The following is a 10,413-nucleotide window of genomic DNA, read 5'->3' on the forward strand; positions in this document are numbered from 1 at the left end:
CTCCAAGTAAAGTTACCGATGAACGAAGACGAAAGAGGGGATGCCATCCGGGGCATCCCCAAGATTAGGCTCTTTGTTGTCCTTGAATATTACCTTGGGGTGCATTGGGAATCCCCAAGCTTAGGCTCTTGCCGCTCCTTATTCCATAGTCCATCGAATCTTTACCGAAAACTTGAAAACTTCACAACACAAAACTTAACAGAAAACTCGTAAGCTCCGTTAGTATAAGAAAATAAATCACCACTTTTCGTACTGTTGTGAACTCATTCTAAATTAATATTGGTGTCATATCTACTGTATTCCAACTTTTCTATGGTTCATACGCTCCGATACTACTCATAGATTCATCAAAATAAGCAAACAACACAATGAAAACAGAATCTGTCAAAAACACAACAGTCTGTAGAAATATGGAGGTTTCGAATACTTATGTCACTCCAAAAATTCTGAAATAAATTGCTGGACATGAGGAAATTGTCTATTAATCATCTGCAAAAAGAATCAACCCAATCTCACTCACCAGTAAAAAATTTAAGCTAATCTCGTGAGCGCTAAAGTTTCTGTTTTTTACAGCAAGATCGCAAAGACTTCACCCAAGTCTTCCCAAAGGTTATACTTGGCACAAACACTAATTAAAACATAAAAAGCATAATCATAACAGATTCTAGATGAATTATTTATTACTAAACAGTAACAAAAATCAAAGGACAAAAATTAACTTGGGTTGCCTCCCAACAAGCGCTATCGTTTAACGCCCCTAGCTAGGCATGATGATTTCAATGATGCTCAAATAAAGGATAAGAATTGAAACATAAAGAGAGCATCATGAAGAATATGACTAGAACATTTAAGTATAACCCACTTCCTATGCATAGGGAATTTGTGAGCAAACAATTTATGGGAACAATAATCAACTAGCATAGGAAAGCAAAACAAGCATAACTTCAAGAGTTTCAACACATAGAGAGGAAACTTGATATTATTGCAATTCCTACAAGCATATATTCATCCCTCATAATAAATTTCAGTAGCATCATGAATGAATTCAAAAAATATAACTATCACATAAAGCATTCTTTTCATGATCTACATGCATAGAAATTTTATTACTCTCCACATAAGCGAATTTATTCTCATGAATAGTTGTGGGAGCAAACTCAACAAAGTAACTATCATGTGAGGCATAATCCAATTGAAAATTAAAATCATGATGACAAGTTTCATGGTTATCATTATTCTTAATAGCATACAAGTCATCACAATAATCATCATAGATAGCAACTTTGTTCTCATAATCAATTGGAACCTCTTCCGAAATAGTGGAATCATTACTAAATAAATTCATGACCTCTCCAAATCCACTTTCATCATTATAATCATCATAAATAGGAGGCATGCTGTCATCAAAATAAATTTGCTCATCAAAAAACTTGGGGGACAAAAAGTATCATATTCATCAAACATAGCATCCCCAAGCTTGTGGCTTTGCATATCATTAGCATCATGGATATCCAAAGAATTCATACTAACAACATTGCAATCATGCTCATCATCCGAAGATTTAGTGCCAAACATTTTAATACATTCTTCTTCTAACACTTTGGCACAATTATCGGAATCCTTATTTTCACGAAAGACATTAAAAAGATGAAGCATATGAGGCAACCTTAATTCCATTTTTTAGTTTTATTTTATAGACTAACCTAGTGATAAATCAAGAAAACAAAAAGATTCGATTGCAAGATCTAAAGATATACCTTCAAGCGCTAACCTCCCCGGCAACGGTACCAGAAAAGAGCTTGATGTCTACTACACAACCTTCTTCTTGTAGACGTTGTTGGGCCTCCAAGTGCAGAGATTTGTAGGACAGTAGCAAATTTCCCTCAAGTGGATGACCTAAGGTTTATCAATCCGTGGGAGGCGTAGGATGAAGATGGTCTCTCTCAAACAACCCTGCAACCAAATAACAAAGAGTCTCTTGTGTCCCCAGCACACCTAATACAATTGTAAATTGTATAGGTGCACTAGTTCGGTGAAGAGATGGTGATACAAGTGCAATATGGATGGTAGATATAGGTTTTGTAATCTTAAAATATAAAAACATCAAGGTAACTAATGATAAAAGTGAGCGAAAACGGTATTGCAATGCTAGGAAACAAGGCCTAGGGTTCATATTTTCACTAGTTCCAAGTTCTCTCAACAATCATCACATAATTGGATCATATAACTATCCCTCAACATGCAACAAAGAGTCACTACAAAGTCACTAATATAGGAGAACAAACGAAGAGATTATTGTACGGTACAAAACCATCTCAAAGTTATCCTTTCTGATCGATCTATTCAAGAGTTCGAAGTAAAATAACACGAAGCTATTCTTTCCGTCCAATCTATCCTAGAGTTCGTACTATAGTAACACCTTAAGACACAAATCAACCAAAACCGTAATGTCACCTAGATACTCCAATGTCACCTCAAGTATCCGTGGGTATGATTATATGATATGCATCACACAATCTCAGATTCATCTATTCAGCCAACACAAAGAACTTCAAAGATTGCCCCAAAGTTTCTACCGGAGAGTCAAGACGAAAACGTGTGCCAACCCCTATGCATAAGTTCACGAGGTCACGGAACTCGCAAGTTGATCACCAAAACATACATCAAGTGGATCACGTGAATATCCCATTGTCACCACAGATAAGCACATGCAATACATACATCAAGTGTTCTCAAATCCTTAAAGACTCAATCTGATAAGATAACTTCAAAGGGAAAACTCAATTAATCACAAGAGAGTAGAGAGGGAGAAACATCATAAGGTCCAACTATAATAGCAAAGCTCACGATACATCAAGATCGTGCCGAATCAAGAACAGAGAGAGAGAGAGAGAGAGATCAAACACATAGCTACTGGAACATACCCTCAACCCCAAGGGTGAACTACTCCCTCCTCATCATGGAGAGCGCCGGGATGATGAAGATGGCCACCGGAGAGGGATTCCCCCTCCGGCAGGGTGCCAGAACGGGTCTAGATTGGTTTTCGGTGGCTATAGAGGCTTGCGGAGATGGAACTCCCGATCTAGGTTATTTTCTGGAGGTTTGGGGTTATATAAGAGGTGTTGGAGACGGGAACAAGTTAGGGGGGTCCCCGAGGCGGCCACAAGTTAGGGGGCATGCCCAGGGGGTAGGGCGCGCCCCCGCCCTCGTGGTGGCCTCGGGACTCTTCTGGCCCATCTCTGGTACTCCGTGGGCTTCTTCTGGTCCAAAAATGATCTCCGTGAAATTTCAGGTCAATTGGACTCCGTTTGATTTTCCTTTTTTGCGATACTCAAAAACAAGGAAAAACAGAAACTGGCACTGGGCTCTAGGTTAATAGGTTAGTCTCAAAAATCATATAAAATAGCATATAAATGCATATGAAACATCCAAGGTTGATAATATAATAGCATGGAACAATCAAAAAGTATAGATACGTTGGAGACGTATCAACCACCTATTGAAGAAATACATGGTGTTGATAACCTGACACAGGTAGTAAAGGTAAATTCTCTCTATAGATTTGATGGTGATATTCCTCGTAATAAGTCTGCTAGACAATGCTTGGATGAGTTTGATAATTTTATTGTTAAACAAGAAAACTTCAATGCTTATGTTGGTATACAATTGAAACGTAATGCTTATATGATTGAACACTTGAGTGATTATATGTCTAGAGTTAAAGGTGAGCTTAAACTTATTAGTAAACATGCTTCTATGGTTACCACTCAAGTAGAACAAGTAATTAAAGCTCTGAATGATTTGCTCAATGAATTAGATAATAAGAAAATGAAAATGATGTTAGAGTTGTGACCAGAGGGGGTAAAATGACTTAGGGACCTTTGTATCCTGAGGGCCACCCTAAGAGAATTGAGCAAGATTCTCAGAGAACTAATGTTGATGCACCTAGTTCTTCTAAGAAGAAGAAAAAGAAAAACAATAGGACTTTGCATGCTTTTAATGAACCTGTTGTTGACACACCTGAGAATCCCAATGATATTTCTATTTCTGATGCTGAAACACAATCTGGTAATGAACATGAACCTAGTGATAATATTAATGATGACGTTCATGTTGATGCTCAACCTAGCAATTACAATGATGTAGAGATTGAACCTGATGTTGATCTTGATAACCCACAATCAAAGAATCAACGCTATGATAAGAGAGACTTCATTGCTAGGAAGCACGGTAAAGAAAGAGAACCATGGGTTCAGAAACCCATGCCTTTTCCTCCTAAACCATCCAAGAAAAAGGATGATGAGGATTTTGAGCGCTTTGCTGAAATGATTAGACCTATCTTTTTGCATATGCATTTGACTGATATGCTTAAAATGAATCATTATGCTAAGTATATGAAAGATATTGTTACAAATAAAATAAAGATACCCGAAGCTAAAATTTCCAACGTGGAATACCTGAGAAACTAGGAGATCCAGGAGTACTAACTATACCATGCTCCATTAAAAGAAACTATGTTAAAACTGTTTTATGTGATCTTGGAGCCGGTGTTAGTGTTATGCCTCTCTCTTTATATCATAGACTTTATTTGAATAAGTTGACACCTATTGAAATATCTTTAGAAATGGCTGATAAATCAACTGCTATACCTGTCGGTATTTGTGAGGATGTGCCTGTTGTGGTTGCAAACGTTACTATTTTAATGGACATTGTTATTCTTGATATTCCCGAGGACAATAGTATGTCTATTATTCTTGGTAGACCCTTTTTTAATACTGCAGGGGCTATTATTGATTGCAATAAAGGCAATGTCACTTTTCATGTTAATGGTAATGAGCATACGGTACACTTTCTGAGGAAACAACCTCAAGTCCACAGTGTTAATTATATTGGAAAAACTTCAATGATTATTATTGGAAGTTTTGAATTTCCTCTTCCTACTGTCAAGAAGAAATATGATATTCTTATTATTGGGGACATGCATATCCTCGTTGAGGTAACCTAGTGGTATTCGAAAATTCTCCGGTTTCATGCGATTCGGGAAGAGTTTGTTAACAAGACTTGGTCAACCTTGTTAGTGGATTCCTTTTGATGAGCATGAGATGGATGAAGTTAGAAAGCACAACTCTCTGTACCCTCTTTTTACTTTGTGTTATTTAAATTAAATAAAGCAAAAATAGTATTTTTTGTCTATTTTCTGAATTATCCTTGCAATAAAAAATACCCCGAAAATAAAAGTTTTCCAAATGTCCTAAAAATTTTATATGACTTTTTCTAGAATATTTAAGGATTATTGGCGCTGAGAACACACCAGGGGGACCCACCACCTGGCCACGAGGGTCCAGGGCGCGCCCCCTGCCTCGTGGACCCCATGTGGGCCTCCTCCACTTATTCTTGCACCCACACACTTCATCTTCCACCAGAAAAAAAAATCCTCCACCAACTCAAACCCGAGTTCTAGCTCATCTTGCTGCCATTTTCGATCTCCTAGCTCAAAGCTCCATTAATAAAACTACTTTGGGGGATTGTTCTTCGGTATGTGACTCCTCCAATGGTCCAATTAGTTTTTGGTCTAGTGCTTTATTTATTGCAAATTTTTGCTGCTTAGGTGACCCTATTCTTGAGCTTGCATGTCAAATTTATGTGGTCAAAAGTAGTTTTAATGCATGATATGGTCTCTAGGCACTTGTGGGAGTAGTTGCTATCAATCTTGTTGAGTTTGATTCACTTTTATTTTGAGTCACTAAAAATTTCAGAAATTTTTCAGAGAAAGAAAATGATGAAGAGATAGTTGAGGGGCTCTTTGAGCCGAAGCTTGAAGGATAAGCAAAGTGAAGAGAATAAGAAGCCCAAATATAATCTCCCTCGCACTGCGGAGGTTCGGCCGTGCGAATGGCCTTGTGATGAGTTCTTGAGAGTAGCCGGGATTTATAATGACTTATATTATTTGGCTAAGAATGCAGGACTCATCGACTTCCTCCGCGACCAGCGCGAATAGTATCTCCTCCTCACTAATATTTTCGTGCAAAATTTTTACTTTCATGCTAAGAAATCACCACCTTCAGTGGAATTTCATTTATATGATGAGGTTAAGGAGATGTCACTTTAGATTTTTGTCGGGTCTGTAAGATACCCTTTGAGGGCAGCATAGAGGAACCACATCGTAATGATGTGGAGGGGTTTATTGATACAATTGTTGTAGGGGAAACGAGGAAAGTTTCCGATGCAAGAATTACTAGCATACATTTTCCTGTTCTGTGTTACTTTGAAATATTTGCTAGTAGATGCTTAATTGGTCGTGGGAACAGTAGAAACCTCAGTGCCCCAGATATTGTTATTTTGCGCCATGCTTTGTTTCATGATACAACTTTCAGTCTAGGCGCTATTGTTGCTAAACGGTTAAACCTGAACTGTACAAAGGGCCCCGTCCTTGGAGGCATCTTTGCTTCACGCCTTGGCGCACACTTTAGGGTACCTGTTAGGCATTATGAGAAAGAGGAAAAGTTGTTGCCCCCTATTTTTCTAGATTATAAGAGTATGGTAGCACATGATTTTATTTTTAAGGATAAGAAGAAGGTGCTTAAGTATAGATTGATATTTGATAAAAACTACTATGAGATTATTACCTTACCTGCGCCCTCTTTGTTTAACATGTTTTCAGGCATGTACCTCGTTTTGCTGGAGGCCATTCATGCCTACCGGAGCCAGACACCAGCTCTAGAGCCTGAGCCGAAGCCACCCCTTGATCCTTATCGACAGTCTGTTTATCAGTGGGATCCGGAGGAGATCGGCAACCAGTGGCACCCAGAGGACACTCCTCCATACACCGGAGAGGGAAACTTTGAGCCATGGCCATTGATAAATCTCCATCGTATCTATAGTTTTTGATTGTTCCATGCCAATATTCTACAACTTTCATATACTTTTGGCAACTTTTATATTATTTTTGGGACTAACATATTGATCCAGTGCCCAGTGCCAGTTCATGTTTATTGCATGTTTTTGGTTTCATAGAATATCCATATCAAACGTAACCCAAACGGGATAAAAACGGACGGAGCTTATTTTTGGAATATTTGGAAAATTCTGGAAGAAAATCAACGCGAGACGGTGCCCGAGGTGGTCACGAGGCAGGGGGTGCGCCTGCCCCCCTTGGGCGCGCCCCTGACCCTCGTGGGCCACCCGTAAGGCGGTTGATTCCCTTCTTAGGCCGCAAGAAAGCTAATTTTTGGAGAGAAAAAATCACGGCGAAGGTTTCGATCCAATCAGAGTTACGGATCTCCATATATATACGAAACGGTGAAAGGGAAGAATTTGATTACGTAGAAACAGAGGGAGACAGAGAGACAGATCCAATCTCGGAGGGGCTCTCGCCCCTCCCGTGCCATGGAGGCCATGGACCAAAGGGGAAACCCTTCTCCCATCTAGGGAGGGGGTCAAGGAAGAAGAAGAAGAAGGGGGGCTCTCTCTCCCCCTCGCTTCCGGTGGCGCCGGAGTGCCACTGGGGGCCATCATCATCAGCGCAATCTTCACCAACAACTTCACCGCCATCATCACCAACTCTTCCCCCCTCTATGCAGCGGTGTAACCTCTCTCTTACCCGCTTTAATCTCTACTTAAACATGGTGCTCAACGCTATATATTATTTCCCAATGATGTATGGCTATCCTATGATGTTTGAGTAGATCCGTTTTGTCCTATGGGTTATTTGATGATCGTGATTGGTTTGAGTTGCGTGTTTTATTATTGGTGATGTCCTATGGTGCTCTCCGTGTCGCGCAAGCGTGAGGGATCCCCGTTGTAGGGTGTTGCAATATGTTCATGATTCACTTATAGTGGGTTGCGTGAGTGACTAAAACACAAACCCGAGTAAGGGGGTTGTTGCGTATGGGATAAAGAGGACTTGATGCTTTAATGCTATGGTTGGGTTTTACCTTAATGATCTTTAGTAGTTGCTGATGCTTGCTAGAGTTCCAATCATAAGTGCATATGATCCAAGTAGAGAAAGTATGTGAGCTTATGCCTCTCCCTCATATAAAATTGCAATAATGATTACCGGTCTAGTTATCGATTGCCTAGGGACAAATAACTTTCTCGTAACAACAAGCTCTTTACTAAATCTAACTTAGTTGTGTCCTTATCTAAACAGCCCCTACTTTTTATTTACATGCTGTTTATTATGTTGCAAACCTATCCAAAAACACCTACAAAGTACTTCTAGTTTCATACTTGTTCTAGGTAAAGCGAACGTCAAGCATGCGTAGAGTTGTATCGGTGGTCGATAGAACTTGAGGGAATTTTGTTCTGCCTTTAGCTCCTCGTTGGGTTCGACACTCTTACTTATCGAAAACTGTTGTGATCCCCTATACTTGTGGGTTATCAAGACCTTTTTCTGGCGCTGCTGCTGGGGAGTCATAGCGTGGGGTGAATATTCTCTGTGTGCTTGTTTGCTTTATCACTAAGTAATTTTTATTTGCTGTTCTTAGTTGTTCTTTATCTTTAGTTATGGATATGGAACACGAAATACCAAAAAAATCAGGTGTACTTTCTGCTCATGGAGATGGGGAACCTCCTAAAACCCTCGATGCTGGTTATGTGAAAGATATTATGTACTACTTTAATAATCCTGAGAAAACCCCATTCAATTATGTAATTGGAGTAACGTTAGATCAACGTGAATACTTTAGGGATTACCGCTTGACACAAAAAGGGAAACTATTATGGGATCAAATTCATATATTGAATTGGTATGCTAGGCAACTATGCTTGAGATATGATTATACTTGTTGCTATAGGATGAAGGCTCCACACCTTCCATTTTCATGCAAATTTGATGATAATAAAACCTTAGCTTCTTATGCTAATGGTATATATGATTACTATGATGTGGAACAAATAAAAGAATTTGTTGCTTTTATGCGTGCTTATGAAATTGAATCTATGTTTAAAGAGTTTGAAGACTTTGATGATTCGATTTATAGACCTGAAAATGTAGCTATCCTTAAATATTGTTATGAGAATTATGAATACAATTACGATATTAATGCACTTATTGAGAAAGTCTCCGCTGTCCAAGAAGAGACTAATATTTTGCAGGAGTCTATGGAAGAAGAAATTGATGAAACTATGAGCTCATTGGATGAAAAAGATGAGGAGGAGAGCGAAGAACAAAAGGAGGAAGAGCGGATTGATCACCCATGCCCGCCTTCTAATGAGAGTAACTCTTCAACTCATACATTGTTTAATTTTCCTTCGTGCTTACCGAAGGATGATTGCTATGATGACTATTATGATCCCGTTGATTCTCTTGAAATATCCCTTTTTGATGATGCTTGCTATGCTTGTGTCCAAGATGCCAATATGAATTATGCCTATGGAGATGAACTTGATATAGTTCCTTATGTTAAACATGAAATTGTTTCTATTGCACCCACGCATGATAGTCCTATTATCTTTTTGAATTCTCCCAACTACACTATATCGGAGAAGTTTACCCTTATTAAGGATTATATTGATGGGTTGCCTTATACCATTGCACATGATGATTTTGATGAATATAATATGCATGTGCTTGCTGCTCCTACTTGCAATTATTATGATAGAGGAACTATATCTCCACCTCTCTATGTTTCCCACATGATAAAATTGAAAGAAACAGTATATACTATGCATTGGACTTTACTATGTGTGCATGAATTGTTCTTTTATGACATGCCGATGCATAGGAAGAGAGTTAAACTTCGTCATTACATGATATATGTTAGTTTGTGCTCACTACTAAATTACAAATCATTGCTAATTAAAATTGTCTTTGATATACCTTGGGATCCGGGTGGATTCACTACTTGAGCACTATATGCCTAGCTTAATGGCTTTAAAGAAAGCGCTGCCAGGGAGACAACCCGGAAGTTTTAGAGAGTCATTTATTTCTGTTGAGTGCTTTCATATAGTTTAAAAACAATAAAAATAAATAGGGGAACCCAAAACTTTATCAAAAAGGAAAGTGAAAGTGAGAAAGACAAGCATTGTTGAAGTGGGAGAGCTCCTTGAACTTTGTTCATGCTCACGGCAACTTTGTGAATCTTGATTACAGAAACTTTTCAACAAAAATAATTATCCCCTTGTACAATTCCATTGTATCATAAAAATAATGTGCCAAGGTTTGCCTTTATGATGTTTACATTTGCTTGATGGTCTGTACGGTGCAGGACAGGAACTTTGGCTGTAGTGCGCGATTTTACATTTTTAGCTGGAACTTCAAATGCTTCTGATTCTTTTTGAAATGTCTTTCTATACAAATGTTTTATTTTTCCTAATTTAGAGAGAATTTTTCAAGTATCAGAAGTATGGTAAATGTTCAGATTATTACAGACTATTCTGTTTTAGACAGATTCTGTTTTTGATGCATAGTTT

The sequence above is a fragment of the Triticum aestivum genome, chromosome 7A, assembly GCF_018294505.1.
Source record: "Triticum aestivum cultivar Chinese Spring chromosome 7A, IWGSC CS RefSeq v2.1, whole genome shotgun sequence".
NCBI classification, from domain to species: Eukaryota; Viridiplantae; Streptophyta; class Magnoliopsida; order Poales; family Poaceae; genus Triticum; species Triticum aestivum.